Below are 21,143 nucleotides of genomic sequence, written 5' to 3'. Positions count from 1 at the left end.
TCTATATAATAAAAATATAGTTTTAAAATATGTAACAAGGATGTAGGATATTTTCTCAAAGAATGAAAAAAACTGTGTTAAATAGAATAACAGCTCTTATTATATGATATATGTAATATGTCATATAATGTAAGAATAAAAAATTCTTCAAAATAGCATGACCATAAATATAAAAGCAATATATTAAAGGTTAAAAAAATATAAAACACTACAGTGAAATATATGAAAGGCATTAGTAAAGTAGCTGACTTTATCAACAAACATTGTAATTATCTAGGTACAGATATGCATATATATCAACACATAATAACACTCAAGTAAAAAATAGTGTTATGTTCTTCCAAGAAAAAATACAAAGACTATAATGGTGCACTTATATTTAACATTACCTAAAAGTGGAGAAATTAAGAGCAAATTTTCAATTGAACTGTTATTTTTATGTATCAATATGGTAATTCAACTGAAGGCTCTGAAGGACAAGATCACAAAAGGTTATTAATCCACAGAGGTAAAACTAAGCTGTAGAAATTTACTCTATGTAGATCTTGAGAGTATTATATATAGCACTGTATTCTGTCAAACTGGAAAGTCATACACTGCCTTATGAATAAAAGGGTAGAATACAATACAACTGACAGTTGGTTAAGCAGTCTCTCAAACATAACCATACCTGCATATTTTATAATATCCACTGGAAAAAGTCACTAACAAGTGATGTTTTATAAAAATCTTGTTATATAGGTTAGCAGGACATCTGTATTTAAATAATCAGACCCTTGTCTAAATTAACTAAGTACATTTTGGGAGTATACGTGTGAGAATATCACTGAAATATTGTTAAATACAAAGTCCGTTACATGGTTTTTGGATGCTGTCAAGTTCCTTCCTATGTCCTATCAACTCCATAGTCCTCTAATAAATGAAGCAATACAGCTCCCCTGATATGTAATTCGTTCTTAATGTCACCTCACTGAGACTTCCCCTTTGGCCAGGGGTCTCTCTTGTGTCCGCAGATAAAAGACAGACCTAAGGTTTTCTGCAGACATCTCTGTGCTCTGTGAACTTTGTTCTATCAAACCACACTACAGTTAACAGTGTTTCATAAATTATTTAATAGTGCTACAATTTTAGAGAGTCTCATATGCTAAGGCTCACATATTTTTTAAGATTCCTTTTTCCTATTCTAGTAAGTAAAGTTTCAAGTCTGTCTGTCTGTCTGTCTGTCTGTCTGTCTGTCTGTCTGTCTCTCTCTCTCTCTCTCTCTCTCTCTCTCTCTCTCTCTCTCTCTGTCTCTGTCTGTCTCTCTCTCTGTCTCTGTCTGTCTCTCTCTCTGTCTCTCTCTGCCTCTGTCTCTCTCTCTCTCTCTCTCTCTCTCTCTCTCTCTCTCTCTCTCTCTCTCTCTCTCTCTCACACACACACACACACACACACACACACACACACACACGACTTGCAGACCATAAGCTCTCTCTTTAGAATAGCTAGCTGGAAGAATAATCTTTAAATACAGCACTATATCTTCTTAGAGTTATCTGACTTGAATTGCTCTTCCTCCTAATGGCAACATTACCTTTAAGCCCTTGTAAGAAGAACAGCTAGAGTCTAGTACCTTTGAAGAAGCTAACTACTTTTCCTCTGGTCATGTAGGAAATTATGTATACATTACATATCAAAGGACACTCATTCTCCTGTAATAAGAATTTCAATGGCTGGATCTTCATCATTGTGCCTAGGATAATGATATAGGTACTGTCCTGAATTGTAGTTATAGTAAGCAACAGCACCCTCCATCCTATGAGAAACTTTGGACTCTGTCTGTGATTGGTTGCTCCAGTAACAGAAGCAAGAGCATTGAACTATAATAAAGTAAAATAGAAAAGAAACTTTATGTCTGAGAAAGTAAAACAATAAATAAATGATGAGAAATAGCTGACTAATTAGGTACTTCTTACTATTTTAAAATATGTTAGACATTTGAAATTAAAAATATAATATGGCCAAATTTTAGATCCAATTGTCTGTCTCCTTTTCATGTCTGAATATTACTGAATATTACACAGTAGAACAGACTGCACACCAGAGAGATGTTCTGCGGTGAAATTGCGCACTAATGGGTAAGGCACACCAACATCTGTACTTTTGAGTTGTGATGGAAGGCACTCAAAGAAAACTACTTCCTAATGTAATAAATGTTTCCAATTTCCAATTTTAGGCTAAGTGATGAATTCAAAACAAATGTCCAGTGTGTAAAATTATGTGTTCCAAAAGATACACAGAATTCTTCGAACATTTTCAAAGAATTAACCTGTCATAGTTTGTGGGGTAGTCTGATAAACTCAGAATCTTTCTCGAAATAAAGAGAGGCATTGCATGTAGAAAAAGCACTCCAGATATTTACAATTTTTTCAAAAATTTTATTAAAATCATAGTGCATCCTCCACTACGAGGAGTCTTTTCTCGGGTTCACTCTCACAGCTTCCGGGAAGTTCTCACTGAATTAGGCTTCCACACCACTCCCAGGCTGCCCCAAATTCCTGCTGCCTCTCTCTGTTTCCTCTCCCTCCCCCATTGTCCCTTACCCAATCCTCCTCCTCCTTCTCTGCCCACAAAATCTATTCTATTTCCTCTTTCCAGGGAGATCTATAGCCCTTCTCTTTACCTAACTTCTGTGAATTGTAGCTTGCTTATCATTTAGGTATTAGCCAATATCCATTTTCGAGTGAATAGATAACCATATTGATCTTCCTAGGTATAGGTTACCTTACTCCGTTTAATTTTCTTTTAGTTGCATCCATTGGCAGGAAATTTCATGGCGCCTTTTTTTTTTAACAGCTGAGTAATACTCCATTGTGTAAGTGTGCTACTTTTTTATTATCCATTCTTCAGTGGAGTGACATCTTGGTTTTTTCCAGAATCAGGCTATTATAAATGAAGCTGCTATGAACATAGCCGAGCAAGCGTTACTTTGGTATGATGCAGTGTCCCTTGGCTATATTCACAAGGGTGGCAGAGTAGCTTTCTGGGAAACCCTCATACTGATTTCCACAGAGGCTGTGTGCTCCCACCAGCAATGCGGGCGTGCTCCCCTGGCTCCACATCCTTGCCCACAGGAGCTGTCTCTTGTGTTATCGATCTTGACCAATCTGACAGGTGTAAAATGGAATCTCAAAGTAGCTTTAATTAGCATTTCCTTGATGTTAAAGAATGTTGGACATTTCCTTAAAATTTTCTCAGGCATTTTGGTTTCCTCCTTTGAGAATTCTCTACCTACCTCTTTTTTAAAATTGGGTTATGTTTTTCTGATATCTAATTTCTTGAGTTATTTATATTTTGCATATTAGACTTTTATTGGATGTGGAATTCGTATTAAAAAAAACTTTCCCCATTTTGTAGGGTGTGTTTCTATGCCCCATTAATAGTGTCCTTTGTCTTACAGAAGTTTTTCAGTTTCATGCGGTCCCATTTATTAAATTGTTCATCTTAGAGCCTATGCTGTTGGTGTTCTTTCCAGGAAGTTCTCTCTTGTGCCAACGATTCAAGGCTGTTTCACACTGTCTCTTCCATCAGGTTCAGTGTGTCTTGTTTTATATTGAGGTCTTTGATCCACTTGGACTTGAGTTTTGTGCAGAGTGATAAATATGCATTTGCCTAGTTGCATTTTCTACATGCAGACATTCAGTTTGACCAGCACCATTTGTTGAAGATGCTTCGCTGACTACCTTTTATAGCCAGGCAGGGCTTCCAGTGGTGGCACTGGGGTGCATTCTGTCAAGTTATTGACCAAGGCTGTCCCATGGAGAAACCCTAAAAACCTAGGCTGATGCTAGGACAGAAGTTTGCCCTCTAAAAACTGACAGTGGGCCCCATTTCAGAGGCCATCAGCACAGGTCATTGAGGGTAGAGAGGTCTAGCTGGTGCAGGCATGGAGCCTTTACGTCTAGGATCTAGTCTCTTAGGTGTAAGAAGGTACCCTGCATGCTACTAGAAAATAAATCTGGACACCAGTCCAGCCACAAACCCCTCAAGCGACAACCTTCTCTGCCTGTAAGATGTGCTGGGGTAATGGTGGTGCATAACTTTTGGAAATGGCCAACCAATATTTGGTTTTACTTGAAGCTGACTGTTATGAGAGGGAACCCATGTCTGGTGCTGACTTCATGTCCCAGAACAGGAGATTGGAAAGACCAGAGACCAACAGTGGAGTGGAATACAACTGGAAAATATCAATAAAATTAATCTTAGTGATACTTTGCTATACTCACAGATTGGTGTCTTGTCCAGTCACCGTCAGAAGGGACTCATCTGGCAGCAGATGGGAACACGTGTAGAGGCCCCTTAGAGTTATCCCAGAACCCAAGACCGTACAGTCCAGAGTGGAACCAAACATAACAGGGGGAAAATATCACCATGTACTTAACACAGATTTCAGTGAACTAATCTGAGAACTTAGGTCAAATTTATACTCTTGTTTTAATGAGAATTTCTGAACTAAAGATAATTTGATATCCTCATTTGTATGAGAGACAATATTTACATATAAAATATACCTAAATTAGACAGAACTATGAAAATGTCAGAGAATTATCTTTATTTTACAGGAAAGAAAATAAGGATGAAATTCAAACTTAATCAAAACTCAAGTCTTGTTTCTGGCCTAGAAGTTTTTCTCCATGCAGTAGAGAATGTTCTTGATGGAAGAATGAATTCATAGCATTATACAAGTCTGTGTAATGAAAGAGAGCAATGAAAGCAAAAGAATTATAGATCATTTTTATTTGATTCAGAATATACATTAGGATTATAATATTCTCAGAGCACTATTTCTCAAAGAGTATGATTGGTGCCATCAACTGGGAACTTCTTGTAAATTTAACAGCTCACACTGTCAGTCTGTCTGTCATTCTGTCTGTCTGTCTGTCTGTCTCTCTCTCTCTCTCTCTCTCTCTGAGTGTGTGTGTGTATGTGTGTGTGTGTGTAAACACATTGAATCTAGAGCCTTCTATATACCTCATAAGTGCTGAACTTGTGAGCTATATTCCTAAATGTGCTGTGTGTGTATAATATGTGTGTGTAGTGTGTGTGTGTGTGTGTGTGTGTGTGTGTGTGTGTGTGTGTGTGTGTGTAACTTTTTTTTGAGACAAGGGTACTGAAAGTTACCCAGGCTAGCTTTGAAATCTCTCTACATCACAGGTAGATCTTGAATATGCATTGTCCCACCTCAGACTTCTGAGTAGCTCTAATTACAGACTGTGCCAACAGGGCCAACTAAATACCATTTCTTTTTTTATGATTTGTTTTTTAAATTATAAGTCTGTGTATCTGCGTGTGGAATTTGTTCATGTTTGTGGAGTGCTCACAGAGTCTTGGAAAGGCATTGGAGTTGGAGTTGCATTGGTTGTGACCTGGGTCCCGGACACACAATCAGGGACTCATTTATGAAGTATGTATTCTTAATTGCTGAGTCATCTCTCCAGCCCTGACATGCCATTTCACAAGACACATGTAGAACTATGGAATCAAGGAAGGCACTGAATCTGCTTCTTTTAAAAATTATTATATTGTTTATTATTTAAAATAGTTTTAAAATTCAAATATACTTTGATCTTATTCTTTTGTTCCCTCAAGTCGTTTCAGATCCTCTCACCCTCCTTACCCATCAAACTTTAAATTCTTTCTTAAAAACAAACAAAACCCCAATACAGCAACAAAACCCCCAAACCCAAGAAAACAAAATAAAACCACCATCACTATCCCACAAAATCCCCCCAGATCTCACCAAACTATAATCAAATAAAAGCACTGGCACAAGTACATACCACACACACACACACACAAACACACACACACACACACACACACACACACACAAACACACGTACACATGTATACAAACAAAGAAAAACACCTCTGTGGTCCATTGGTTAACTATTTCTGAACCTGAGGCCTGTCCTGGAGGGGCTGATGTACCACTGTCATGGCTGTCCTTAGTTGGTAGAGCAATTTGTCTGGTCAGTTTCAAAAAGGAATGGAACTCTGGCAGGCTCACTAGTTATGTGATCCCAACAACTTCTTAGAGGAACAAGAGGCATTCAGCAACCGGGGATTGAGCAATAGCAGTTCTGTGATGCCCTTAGATGTCTGGGGCTACATAGGCACCCGACTCACTGGCTCAACTTGTACCTACCCTTTGCTGGTTACCTAATTCATGATGGGATGGGAGTTGCAACTATTCTCCATGAACAAGAGATTCCAAGTAAACATAGATCAGGAACTTGCATTGACTAAGTCCTTGCCCTTTGAAATCTGTTTCTTATCAAGCCTACACGCATGCCTGCATCTATGGCCCACCTTTCTTGATCCTATGCACAAATGACCCAGATCTTCTGACACTCGTTAGAATGATAAAGTTAAGAATGACTAAATTAAAACTGTGCATTTCATAATATATCCCTAAAATCATCTGTGTATAAATGTTGAGAGACAAAAAAAAAAATCTTGTCATATATTTACTGCCCTAAAGCAGAGCATACTAAATTTGTTGTAGTTTATATGCAATCGGGCACTGTCAGGGTGGCATGACAATCAACATAGTACTTGAATTTAAAAATAATGTTTATTTCTCTTTCGAAAAATTCTAAATGCTGTATTTAAAATAACATTTTAAGATGATTAATCACAAAAATAATTCAGGCACACATAACAATAATCAATCCGGAAGGACTATATCTACAATGTTCCAGGCCAGCCAAGCAAAAGTTTGTGATTATTTGCTTTTATAGTGAGTGTTTATATCCCAAAATTATTGTTTATAAATTCTAAAATGTACTAATAACAACAAGCCATTAACAGTTATTATTGTAAATTAAAATAACAATTTCAATAAGAGGCTTTAAGCTACCACATTTTGTAATTTGGGTATTATTATACTTGGAGGATACAGTAGCAATTACTCCCTCAGTCTCACTGTTCATTATTTTTAATGTTTGACAATTGTTTCATGTAAAGCAAATTGAGTCACACGAGCACTAGAAAATGTGTGTATTTTGTCTGTAGCACACACCTCTAGTGACACTAGTGCAGATCTTTTAAACTATGCTAGCTATGAGACCTTCATGATAACATTATATGGGTTACTCTTTCTAAAAATATATTACATATGGTTTTAAATATTAATGGGGGGGGGGAGAAAGAGCTGGGCTGCCTGAGAGCGCAGCTGCAAGCCTACCTGTGCTGACTGGCTGGCACATCTATGTCAGTGGTGTCTGAGCAGCAGCCTAAGAGCAGAGGGGAGGAGCTTCCAACTGTTTAAAAGCAACAATGACCTGAGCAAGCTCAGCTGTGCTTGGGAACAGAGTGAAACAGGGTTAGCACAAGAGTTAGTATGGAAGGATGGCTTAGGAACCTGGGGTGGAGACCAGCCAGCCAAGGAAAAGATTCTCCCTCCACCATCACAGTTACTGTGAGCTACAAGGAACCACACTACAGAACTCAGTACACAGTGCTGACTGCTCACCTCAAGGGTGGGGAGCATCCTTAACCCTTCAGATTCTGAATAGCACACATCCCTGCACATGGAAATTTGACCCTTAGTCAACAGAGGAAACTTTGTAACTTTTTGGAGTAACTCACATGTGAGAGATTCTGGCAGAAACCAGACTTTGGAAGTAGAAGTATTCTCATCTGTAAGCTAACCGAGTTAACTTATCGAATTTGCCGAGGGTAAGTGGTTCTTTGCAGCACCTGAAATTTCAGACCAAGAAGAAACAGAGTCATCCTCTGAGGAAACAATACAATGTCTGTGCATAATGGCTTCTATTTCATTTTAGTGCTCATCTTTATTTTTTTTAAATTGTATTCATCATTTTTCTTTGTTTCATGTTTTTAATAATTTATTAGAATGCTGTGCTTCCGTTGCTCAGATGCTATGTTTTAATGTGTATTTTGCAGGAACAGACTATTACACCTGTTTTTTCTTTTCTCCAACCACAAATTTCTCTTCTCTTCAATAGCACATAGCTCAAATAACAAGATAAACCACGTAGGGAAATTAATTCAGAGCCTCGATAAGAAAATTACAAAAGTGAATTCAAAAGTGAGGTCAGTAGCTTGGAGTAGAAGCTTAATCCTTGGAAGAGATTCATTAAAGAAGCTTAAGACTTTGAAAAATAACCAAACAGAAACCTTGGAACGACTCGGTAAGTCAAATAAGAAGCAGAGCAGAAAGCTTTATCCACAGACAGAAGGAATTTCAGCTATGCAGAGCAATGTTGAGAAGATCCCATATTCTGCTATATATAAAGGGAAAAATTAACATGTCCAAAGCTTTGAACAACTCAGACACAAATAAAAGACCCAACCTAAGAATCCACTGGGTAAATAAAAGAAGGTATACAATCTCTAAAGATGTAACTAATGTTTTGAAAAAACTATAGAAAAACAGTGCCTATTTTATTGAGAATCTGTGCATCTATATTCTTAAAAGAAATTGGTCTGTAAATCTCCTTCCTTCCTGGGTCATTACGTGGTTTTGGTAGCAGGGCAACTGTGGCCCCATAAAATGAACCATGTTTCTTCCGTTTCTATTTTGTAGAACAAATTTAAAGAATAATTTGAGGAGTATTGGCAGTAACCCTTTTTAAAAGTCTGGTAGAATTCTGAGCTCAAACCATCTGACAAAGGACTTTTTTATTGGTTGGTAGACTTAATTACAGCTTTTATTTTACTAGAGATTATATGTCTGTTTAAATTGCTTATCTGGTCTTGATTAAACATTGGTGACTGGTGATTTCTTTGAGGTTTTTCAGTTGTGGGGTACAAGTTTTTGAAGTGTATCTTTGTGAATTCATCACTGTCTGCTTTTATATAGCTTTTAACATCTCCAATTTTGTTCATTTGAATATTTGGATAAGAGTTTCTCAAATAAAAAAAAATGAGTTTGTCAAATTTACTGATTTTCTCAAGAAACCAACTTTTTATGTCATTTATTCTTTGTATTTTTGTTTGTTTGTTTCTATTTTATTGATTTCACCATTAAGGTGATTATTTTTTGTCATCTACACCTTTTGAGCATGATTTCTTCTCTTTGTTCTAGAGCTTTCTGGTGTGTTGCCAACTCGCTAGTATAAGATCCAATCTCCTTTCTTTCTTTCTTTCTTTCTTTCTTTCTTTGTCTCTTTCTTCTTGTTGTTTTTGTTGTTGTTGTTGTTGTTGTTGTTGTTGTTTTGTTTTGTTTTGTTAGGCTCTTAGTGCTATGAACTACTCTTTTGGAAATGCCTTCATCACGACCCATATACTTGGTATGTTCTATATTTATTCAATTCTAGATAGTCTTTGTTTTTTCTTTCCTAATTTCTATCTTGACTAATTTTTCACCCAACAAACTTCTCCAGATCCACAAGTTTTACCACATAAATACAAACAACAGGAAAAAAAAAGACACGTCTCCTGCACAAGTTTCTGCCATATTTATTGCCTCGAATGAAAATGTCAAAGAAGAACTTCTCGGAAACTTAATTCAAAAGAATGATTATAAGTATCATCTAAAAACTAAAAGAAGACATAAACTGTCTCTGAGAAAACAAAAGCAAAGGCTTGAATGAAATAAAGAAGTCTATTTAAGACATTAAAATATCAATATTCATGCTAAAATGAAAGGGGATCTCAAAAGTGCCAACCCCTATTGGCAACTGACTGGGGAGAGAGGAAAGTAACATCTAGAGGTGGGTACCCTAATTTGTTATCTACTAGAAAGTGGGGAGCAATGAACCATATGTATATACAAACAACAAAAGCAGATTCATCAAATTGTCTTATATGTATGTATGCTTCTATGTGCAAAATAATATAGAGGAGATTGAGGCTTTCAGGTTTTGGGGGATAGCTGCAAGGAGTTGGACTGAGGATTTGGAACAGCCTGGAGGTCAGAAAAAAAAGGGCGCATTATACTTTAATTAAAAAAATGTATAAAATAAATAAGTGTTTTTCCCAAGAAGCTCAATAAAGAGATTGAATTGCTGAAAAAAAGGCCAGCAGAAATAATGCAGAAAGTGAGAAACTTAATAAGCCAATAATAACCTTATGTTAGAGCCTCAACAGTGAAAGAGAACACATTCTTTTTTGGGACGTTTATTTGTTTGTTTCATTTCTTTTCTTTTTTACTTTTTTTTAAAATCAACTTATTTATTCACTTTACGTTCTGAGCACAGCCCCCTCCATCCTTTCCTTCTAGTCCCACCCTCTTTCCTTCTCCCCCTCCCCTCTCCTCTATTCCTCAGGAAAGAGGAGTTTCCCCCACTACCCTTTCACCCCAACTCATCAAGCCCTGTCAGGTCTGAGCACATCCTCTTCCCCGTGGCCTGGCAAAGCATCCTGCCAAGGGAGAAGTGATCAAAAACGCTGGCAACAGAGTCCATGGCAGAGACAGCCCCACTCACCTTACTAGGGGATGCACATGAAGTCAGAGCAGCCGATGGGATACATCTGTGTAGGGGACCTAGGCCCCATTCATGCAAGGCCCTTAGTTGGTACATCAGTCTCTGGGCCCTGGTTAGTTGGCTCTGTTGGTCTTCTTGTGGAGCTCCTCTCTCCTATTTGCAAGTATTAATGTCAAATAAAAATAAATTTAAAAAGACATTGATTGGCAATATATAAGATTAACTGGACTGTGAGAATTATAAAATACTGAAATAATTCCTGGTAAATGCATAACAAATAAGCAATGGAGTGCCAAACATTTTAGCAGGAGTTCACATGCTGAGTCAGTTAGTTAGCTTAGAACCTCCCTGTTTGTTGTGATTTTTACTCAGATATATTAATTCACTACATGTCATTGTCCAAAATATAAACAGAAGATTACACAGTTTTGGGTGTGAATGGTCCTCAGACTACCATTTATGCAGATAAAGATCTTTCTAAACTAACTCTTTGATGGTTCTAGTATAGCGCCATTATCTGCATAATACATGCGCTTATTCTGAGTTTACTACATTTTATTAACATATGAAAATGTCTTCTGGAAAGCTTTACATTGTACATTATTCCCTTAAGAAATTTGAAAGAGAAAAGTGCAAAAGCAGCCACTTATCATACATATTGTACATATTGTGTGGTCTTCTGATTATATTTCTAAAATATTGTAACCAGATTCATGTACATATTTGTATAAAGTAGCCAAACATCTAATATGTATATTTTAAATGGGAGAAATAACATTACAGTCCATGGAGTAAACGCATAGTTATTGTGAATTATTTATCCAGAAATCTCAAGAGCTACTTGAGCTGTTTCATCTGTCAGTTAAATTCGCTTTAGTAATAGAAGTAATAGTTGTGTGATATGATTGTGTAAAGTAGCCATAGAAGGATGTGCAATTTGCCTTTCAGGTGCAATCAAATAAATAAAGATATATAGTATATCTATAACTTCATAATATTCAGACTTTTTATTTATTCTGACAATACTGTAGAAGAGTTCTAATCCAGCAACATGGCTGCTTTGGCAAGGAATCACATCCAAAAACTATTAGGTCTGTATGATCCAGCTGGAATGACATAGCTGTAATACCCCTGGCAGGAATATGTACACACCCTCAGTGCACACCTTCAATCCCAAACACTGAAGGCAGTTTGTAGAAGGAAGGACCCATGAAGGAAGGACCCAACCGATGTTCTGAAAGAGACATCTAATTGAGGGACATAAACAATGATAACTAAGAGAAAGGTTTGACAGAAAAGGATATGCCCAACTCTGACTAGAAGAGAGACAAAAGAGTGATGACTTAAGAGAGACCAGAACAGAGTGAGAAAGAGAGCAGGCAGTTCTACTGGGAAAGATGTACAGAGACATGTTACGTAGAAAGAAAAGGTGAATCTAGGTAAAGGTAAAGGCAGAATGAGCCAGACAATGAGAAGGAGCTGTAAAATTAGACCATGTTGCCAAAGTTAGATGATGCCAACCTAAGAAACTCAGCCAGAGGCTCTGAGAAGCCAGTTTGAGCCAGAACAGCTGAGCTGAATCAGCCAGCCAGAGTTCAGAAAGAGCTTGAACGGGTGAGCATATTCATCAGTAAGTCTCAATTGCTGAAAGCATTCTAGGCCTAGATTACTTTGTATAGAGGCTAAAAGCTTCCTGGACTAGGCCTAGGTCAGCAGACAGAGGTAGTAAGCCTTGGAGACAAGAATTACCTCAGGCAAATAAAAGTTACCTTTATATAATACAGTTTTTTTTATCCATTTCTAAAAATAATTTACATGACATATTTTAATGCTCAGATATTTACAGAGTGTACTTAAAAGAAATAGGGCACTTAAATTATTACTAATGTACAGTGAAATATTTTAAGATAGTCTAAAAATAATCTTTTAATTTTTTGAGCACACCCAAAAAGATATGGAGAAAGAGACATGTAGTAACAATTTTTGAGAACAAATAAATGAATGAATGAATGAATGAGTGAATAAAATGAAAAAACAGAGCTTAAGGAAATGTCCAACCAATGCCTGAGACCCACCCCATGGGACAGAGCCAACCTCTGATACTCTGCTATGCCTGCAGACTGAGCCTAGCCTAGCTGTCCTCAGAGAGGCTCCACCCAGCAGCTGATGAAAACAAATGCAGAGATCCATAGCCAAACATTGGTGGGAGTGCAGGAAGTTTTGTTGATGAGTGGATAAAAGGATATAAGGAATCTGCAGGGACAGGAGCTCCACAAGAAGACCAACAGAACCAACTAACCAGGCCCCAAGGGAGAAGGACCACACATGGATTGGCCCTAGATCCCCTACACAGATATAGCCAATGGGCAGCTCCATCCTCATATGGGTCCCCTAGTGTGGGCAATGTGGGATGACTCCACCATGGATTCTGTTGCCTGCTTTTTGATCACTTTCTCCTGCAGAGGATAACTTGCCAGACCACAGGAGAAGTGGATGAGCTCTGTTCTGATGATACTTGATATGCTGGGGGTGGGGGGCGGGGGCCCTCCTTCTCTGAGGAGTAGGGAAGGCATTTAAGGGAAACAGAAAAGGAAGGTGAGACTGGGGAGAGAGGAGGAAGGAGGGGGCTATGTTTAAGATGTAAAGTAAATAATTTTTGAAAATAGAAAATGAACAGCAATCCTAACAAGATGGGGTCAGTAAACAAACTGACAAGATCAGTAAAGAGCACATAAATACAAACAGTAAGGCTCAATGTGCTTATGATTTTAATTATTTGAATTTTTTAACTACTTACAGCAGTTTTTCTAGAAGCTTCAGATGGAATTCAGGCTCCCAATATTTCTCAATAAATATTAACAATAACAGTCCTTGTCTATACAGAAGCCATCTAGACACTGAGATCTGACTACAATGTTTGGAGAACTATGATAGTACCATAGGACATACAATAACTCACCAGAAGCTTCTGGTACAAGTAACCGACTCAATACCCTCCATAATCTGTCCACTTGTTTCCTAGTTCTGCTCTGACACTCTAAGCATCCAATGCACCCACTAAAATACAGTAGCATCCCACCATTCACATACTAGATTGTTCTAGGAATAGTTTAATTTCTCCATACAATCCCCAAACCAAGCTCTACCACCAGTGCAGCTACCCAGTAGTTTTTGTAACATTTTCCACAGTTGAGCTGTGGCACTGCTGTCCTCTTGAATCTTAGGGCACTGCCAAGCAGAGCAAGTTTGCTGGCTCATACACTGGGGCATTTTATGCTTCCACAGGGAAGCAATGTGATCCACAGGGTATAAAATTGTGTTATTTCTACCCCCATTTCTCTAAAAAAAAAAAAACAAAACAAAACAAAAAAAAAAAAACAACTCAACATCTAAGCATAAAGGAAAGGTCCAAATTTCAAAACAAAGGTGACATAAACCTCCATGTCCTCCTTGACATTTTGTTAGGGAACTAGCAGCTATATTGGGTTGTATGTGACAGCACTGATTGTCAATTGATGCAGAGAGCACAGTGCCCTGCTTTTATTTTAGCTTGCCAAAGATCCTTTAGTATTTCAGTGAATTTTGTCCAACCCTGGTTCTACCTAATCCATGTGTCCTTTGTTCCCGTTTTTCAGAGTTGGAGAGGGCATAATTTAATAACACACCAGCTTGAGTAGAAGTCAATTTCCACTCTCTTCATCTTGTGCTTTTCTTCTGGCCAGCTTTTTTTTTTTAATCTTTTCTCTAGCAAGTGGAAGCCAAATCAAGATTCTTGTGGTTTAAAAAAACAAGAAAAAATGAGAAAAAGAGGTCTGTTCTTTCCAGTGCCTTTGACTTGTTTCATACACCAGTGACTTTTTGTTCCTTAAATTAATTCATACTATACAGAATTTTCAATTAGACAAAAGAACCTTGGTGCCAAGGCATATCTCCAGAAGATATTAAACTATATCAGGACTAGCAGGGTGCTGAACTCCACTCTCATAGTTTTTAAGTATTGCATTTTAAGATCCACATTTATGAGCCCATGAGATATTTATGCTTGTTCTAGTCTTTGAATTTTTGTAACAAAAAAACAAAAAACAAAAACAAAAACAAATACGGACATAAGAATAAAGTAAGCGCATCACTTGGATCCACCTTTTTAACAGAATTCTACCATGTTTACTTTTAGTTCATGTTTATCCATTCTCTCACCTTGTATAGTTATCAGTGCATCTCTATAATTATCATCCTCATGTCTACATATGTGTGTGCATGAGCATGTTAACATTTTCTGCTGCCATGACAAAGAGCATCAGAAAACTGAGTTAAGATCCAGGTATGGTATCTCATCCTTTCAATCTCAGCATGATAAGCAGTTGAAACAGGAAGATTACAATTGTATCAAGGCCAACCTTAACTACATATCAAATTGAGCCAGTCTAGGTTGAGTGAATACCTGTATTCAAAGAAAAGTTAGAAGAAGAGGGAGGGAAATAAGGAAAAAAGGTCGGAAAGAAAGACAGTGGAAAATAATTGTGAGGGCACATTGACAGAAGAGACAAAAGTCCAAAAGAATAGGAAAATAAAAAGAAAGAAAAATGAAATGAAAACTGCTTAATGAGAAACTGTCTGCTGTGACACCTGGTTTCAGAGAGATCAGTGTGTGGTTACTGGACTCCGCTGGTGTGTCAAGGTAGAACCTCATGGCAGAATAGATTGATGCAAGCGAAGCATTCAGCTCAAACTTGTCATGAGTGAAAGAGGATGGAACAGCTGTGGAGGGCAGGTAAAAAGGTATATCCCAGTGACCCGTTTTCTGCAATCAAGTGCCACCTCTTTCATTCTTCTTCTCCTGTTGGCCATTCAATACTGAAAGTGAAGAATTAATCCACTGTGAGATCCAAGCCATCATGTCCAACCACTTTCAAAGGCATGCTTTTCTCAATTCTTGAGACCAGGCCTTCAACACAGAAGTGTAGATGCCAATCCAAATAAAGAAAATAACAGTAAAAAACCAAAGTCAGTGCAGTCATCATGACAGTTTGTCTTTGAAACAGTCACACAAAATGCTGTGGACATTTAGGCTAACTCTGCAGTGCCTGGAAAATAGTTTAAAAACAAAACTTAAGTTTATATCTTTTAAAAAGTATAGGTTTTGGATTTTGTTTTAAGTAGTGAAGATTCTGTGATCTCAGTCTGTCTCTGTCTTTATCTGTTTCTCTCTGCCTTTGTGTCTCTGTCTCTGTTTATTTTTCTTGATTGGGAAACATGTAGAAATTGATGATACTTTTAGATATATACATGCATATAAGATTATTTGATAGTTGAACTTAGCATATATGAAGTGAAAGTCACGAAGTAGTGACTGCCATGGTTTTGAAGTGCATTCCTCGCCAATTGCTTCTGAATCCATAATAATGGAGGTGCTGGTAAATGTTGATGAAGCAGCAACTGTGTCTCCTGAGGGACCGTCCATTACTGGTGCTTTTTCCTGAGGTAATAAGCTCTGACCTGCATTATTTCTTCAGTCTCCATCTTTTGTGCTGATGAACTGTGTCTATGCACATGCCAGCACAGAAGAAAGAAATAGCAAATGTGAGTCCATCAACTCAGTGGTGGATGTAAAGAGCAGAGAAATAGTATATCATAACCACTGCAAATGAATCCAACAGTAATGTGGAGTGGAAAAAAGATAATTAAGAACACAAGTTATAGTTGACTCCTGGACTAGCCACTAGTAAATAAAGGATTCTTCACTGTTTGCCATTGTGTTCACTCATGGAGCACAGATCTCAGGCTCATTAGCTAACATTGGTGGTTTGTGTGTCTCACTATGGATCCACCTACCTGAAGGATGCTTTGTCTCTTCTCCATTCATTTTGTTTAATATTTTATTATCTCTGTTCAGCAACATGTAGGATAATCAACTATTAATGAGAAGGCAAAGGCGTTCCTTCTAAATATCTGCCATCATAAACATGTGGCTGATCTTTAACCAAGCATCCATGCACTCTCCTGTCACCCTCAGTCTCCACACACTCATCTTTCTATTCATGACCAAGTCACTGGGTTAGCACTTCTTAGGATGTGCTTCTGCTATTAGGAGTCTCTGTCAGGACTCTTATTTTTATTCCTTCAAATTATGACTTTATTGTTCAATTTTCCTCACTTAGGTATTTTATGTTACACATATTTCTTTGGATTTGATTATAATGGAGAATTTTTCCTGTCTGTGTTGTTTATGTGTCTGGAGAGTTATATGCCAACAGAAAATGCTTGGCATTATCTGCAGGATTGTAAATGCTTAAACATAAGAAGAAATTAAACACTTTTCCTTGTAAAGCTCCATAAGGATTTAAACTCTTCAAATATTGAACAAGAGAATGCAAATCCTCCTTGAAGGATAAGTTCACTTATTCCTTACTCATATCTAAATGACTGATATGTGGCCGAAGAGTGTCATGTCACTGAGACTTCTGTCATAGAAAAATATATCAGAAAAATCATTAAAATACCACAGAGATAGTAGATTCCTTACAACACTATTGGTGTTGATAATTAAACCTGAGAACAGCATATCTACTGCTCCATTGTAGGGGGAAAAACCTCTTCCTGTTTGAGATGCATATGTTCATAACACCGTATGTGAATTATTTAAAGAGCTAGCTTAAAATCAATTATTTAAAGAATAAGAAGGTTAACATATTTGTGAGGAACAATAAACTTTTACACATTTATAACATTAGTGTTTTAGATGCTCTATGTAAACTTAAAACTATATTATCTGCTTGGGTCAGATTGAAGCTTAGCAATTGAAATAACACACAATGTGTTATAGTAAAACCCAGACAAACAAGAGCTTGACAGATGAGCTTTTAGTGCAAAATATAACCAAGACTGTAATTGATTCATAGAGTGAGGTTATTGTTTTCCATAAGAACTCACCCTTTTCACTATTTGCACTTCTTTTTACCTCCATGGTTTCTATTCACATTAAATGAAAGAACACCAAAGCTCATAGTTTTCTCCTGCAAAGGCTACTTATTGTTTGACAAGAACAGGCAGTGGTTTCTCTGTGGAGCTAACTGGCTGCCTTGCTGTGCACATAGAGCTGCCGTGTGGTGATGAGCTTTAGATAAATAGTGGAAGTTCTTTAACTTTATCAGGGTATACTTTCAAATGATGCCGGAGCCTCATTTAATCTTTGCCAGTGAAGAAAATCTCTGACATATTAAAAATTATAGAACATTATTGTTTACCTGTTCTTTAAGATGCTAAAGGCATTCTTTCAAGAAACATTAATGCAAGCTGCCTCTAGTGTAAGAGTAGCACAGGATTGTGTACATCCATTTAAATATACTAATAATATTTAATTTATATTTGGATCCAGAAAATATTTATTATCCAAAAAATGTAACAGTGAATACAGTAAATCTTAGAAAGATTAATAACCTCAACATTACATATCTGCTGAGGTTTTTTTTGACAGTGTATATGCAGAAGGAATGTTGCAGTTGTTTTTCAAGAGAATATGAGTTTCAGAGGAATATGATAGGATATGAAGTTGGGGAGCTGTTTAGAAGTTCTTGTGTATAAAAGTAGCATATTAATATAGCAAATTAAGATGAAGAGTATATTTTATCCTGGTTAGAAAGCGTGCATAAAAATTGTTAAATTCAAAATGTGAAAAAAATCAAGGACATCCTCAAAAAAAAAATTGCTGCCACTCAGAATGCTTAACAGGATGAATGTCTCGGGGCTGGAGGAAGGCATCTACCACACACAACAGGATAAAAGGGAGATAGCAAGCACAACATAATTGTCACGGTGCAAGTAGCTATGGATATAAATGGCAACTAATTATTTCAATGGTCCTTAAACTTTACAAAAATATATTGGTTTTGCAAGTACAGTCTAGAATACATACAACTATTTGAAGACTACACAGATGCTTGTATGTATGTATATATGTCACAAAGGTCTTGCTGTTATACGTGTTACAGATGTTTCTTAGTAATGCTGTATAATTTCAATGCTAATAAATTTTAGGTCAGAAGTAAAATAACTTGATAGTTGTTGGGCACATTAGGAAAACCAGTGTTTAATAGACTTGCAGTTTCGTGTTTGAGAATGACAGTGCTCTCCTCCTCCCTGGATCTTCAGATTTAGAGAATCTTATTCAAAGATTTGGAGAATGCTTTCCCACCACTAGCCTCCAGCACGTTGGGGACTTTCACATAGACTGTGATTCTCATGTATACAATGTAATGTCCGGCCTTTACAAATGCAATATCTAGTCTTTTTTTTTTTTTTTTTTTTTTTTTTTAGTTTTTTACTTCTTATTTCAAGCAATGATCATATAGAAAGGTATGTCTAGGTAACTTGAAGTGTTACACTTAGCAACTGGTTAGAAATTGGTATATTCCTTTTCTTGTGATGAAGGAAAGTATGTTTTATACATAAATAAAGTAACAACTAAGTACAGAAAGAAGAAGAAAATAAAGAAATTTCAAGAAAACAATTATATCCACATTTATCTTCAAAATAGTGCCACATTAATTTTTATTTTTTCTTAAATACATCTCTGTTAGACCCATTAAAATGCTTCATTTATACCCCAAGTTATGCTGTCTTCACTCCTACATCTTGGAATGTGCTCTTTCCATTAGTCCTTTCTGCTTGCCTAGTGGACCTTAAGATATAGAAATTCAGACTCAGGACAAAGCCTAATTCTTGATACTTTAAAAAAAACTGAAGAAGAAGGAAAAGGAGAATCATTAGAAGTTTTAACTTAACATACTTTTGTTGACTCAGAAGATAGGGATAACCATATGGCAAAACATTCCAAGCAGAAAAACTCAGAGGAGGTGGAGGAAAGTCCAAGGTATACCTCAGTGTGGGGAGGAGAGGAAGACATGAAATCTCACCCTTATAATTGAGGAAAGTACATTTTCTATAGGAGTGTAGCCCTAGGTAGGTCAACCAGACTCCAGTGGAAAGCCACATAGCCATGAATATATAATATATAATATATAAGGATTTTGAATTGAACACCATGAATTTACCAAAAAAAGGAAAAAAAAGAGGGGGAGACATGGCAGGTAAAGAAGGATGAGCAGACCAGGGAAAGCAAGGCAATAGTGAACATGATTAAAGCACATTATAAAACATCCTCAAGGAACTAATAAAAATAAAGGAAAAATACTAACCAGTGTATATAAAATGGGAAAAGATCAAAAGTATTTGGTATAGCTTACACTAAAGGGGAAAAAAGCACTCAACTGCTATAAAATGTATCCACTATTTTAATTCTAAATTTTAATGCCTTTCTGAAGCTGGATGATGTGATCTGTAAGTGTCAATATAAAAAAAAAAAAAAAAAAAAAAAAAAAAAACACCAGTTTTGAAGGAAAGAAAGAGCAGATATATTTAGCCACATTTAAATAGTGATAATATAAGAATCTTATACCACTGACAATAAGTGATACAACAACAGAAATACAGACATGACGCAATGTCAAAGAAAAAAGGAATAAGCTCCCATATCCAGGCAACGGTATTCATAAGTTCACATTGTAAAAGAAAGCAGGTAATCTCTTAGATCAGTGGCTTTGGAACAATTATCTTCCCTATGTAACAACAATAAAAAAATCAAATTATATCTCTAATTTCCATCATACATGTAAAATAGTTAAGGTTTCTCAAAAATTTAAATAGCTAATGAACTTTAAACTCTTTTTTAAATTTAAGTGTTTTTTAAAATTATAATTTACTCACATTATGTCCCAATTGTTATCCTCTCACTCTTTTCTTCGTGTTCCCACCCTCCCTCCCCCCTACCCCCCTCACACACACACCCTTGCTTCCACCCTGTTCCCCTCCCCTAGACCTCTGACAGGGGCAGCCCTCCTCCCCCACCATCTGACCTCAGCCTGTCAGGTCTCATTATTATAGCCAGTAGCCTCTTCCTTTGTGTGCCCTCGGGCCTCCCCACCAAGGGGCAGTGATCAAATCGCTGGCACCAGAGTTCAGGTCAGAGGCAGTCCTTGCTCTCCATCCCCACCAGCCCCCATGAGGAGAATGAGCTGTCCATCAGCTCCATCTGAACAGGGAGTCTAGGTTCTTTGCTCACAGTGTCCTTGGTTTGTGCATCAGTGTGTTCAGGTACCCTTGGGTCCAGATCCTCCAGCCTTGATGGTTCCCCTGTGGAGCTCCTGACCCCTCCAGGTCTTTCCATCCCTCTTCTCTTCCATACCACTCTCAGTGCTCTGCCCAGAGCCCAGCTGCAAGTCTCAGCATCTGTGCCAATCCCCTGGGTGGAGTCTCTCAGTGGACATCTATGTTGGGCTAATATTCACTTATAAGTGAGTATACACTATGGGTGTCTTTCTGGGTCTGGGTTATATCACGCAGGATGATCTTTTCTAGTTCCACTCATTTGCCTGCAAATTTCAAGATTTTCTTGTTTTTAGCATCTGAGTAGTATTCCATTGTGTAAGTGTACCACAGTTTCTTTATCCATTCTTTGGTTGAGAGACATCTATGTTGTTTCAAGATTATGGCTATTATGAGTAGAGTTGCTATGAACATGGTTGAGGAAATGTCTTTGTTGTATGGTGGCATATTCCCAGGAGTGGTATAGCTGGGTCTTGAGATAGCACTATACCAAATGTTCTGAGAAAGTGCCAGATTGATTTCTAAAGTGGTTGTACAAATTGGTACTCT

Source organism: Acomys russatus, chromosome 30 (genome assembly GCF_903995435.1).
Source record: "Acomys russatus chromosome 30, mAcoRus1.1, whole genome shotgun sequence".
Lineage (NCBI taxonomy): Eukaryota > Metazoa > Chordata > Mammalia > Rodentia > Muridae > Acomys > Acomys russatus.
The sequence above is the reverse complement of the archived record's forward strand: the minus strand, read 5'-3'. Positions refer to the sequence as shown.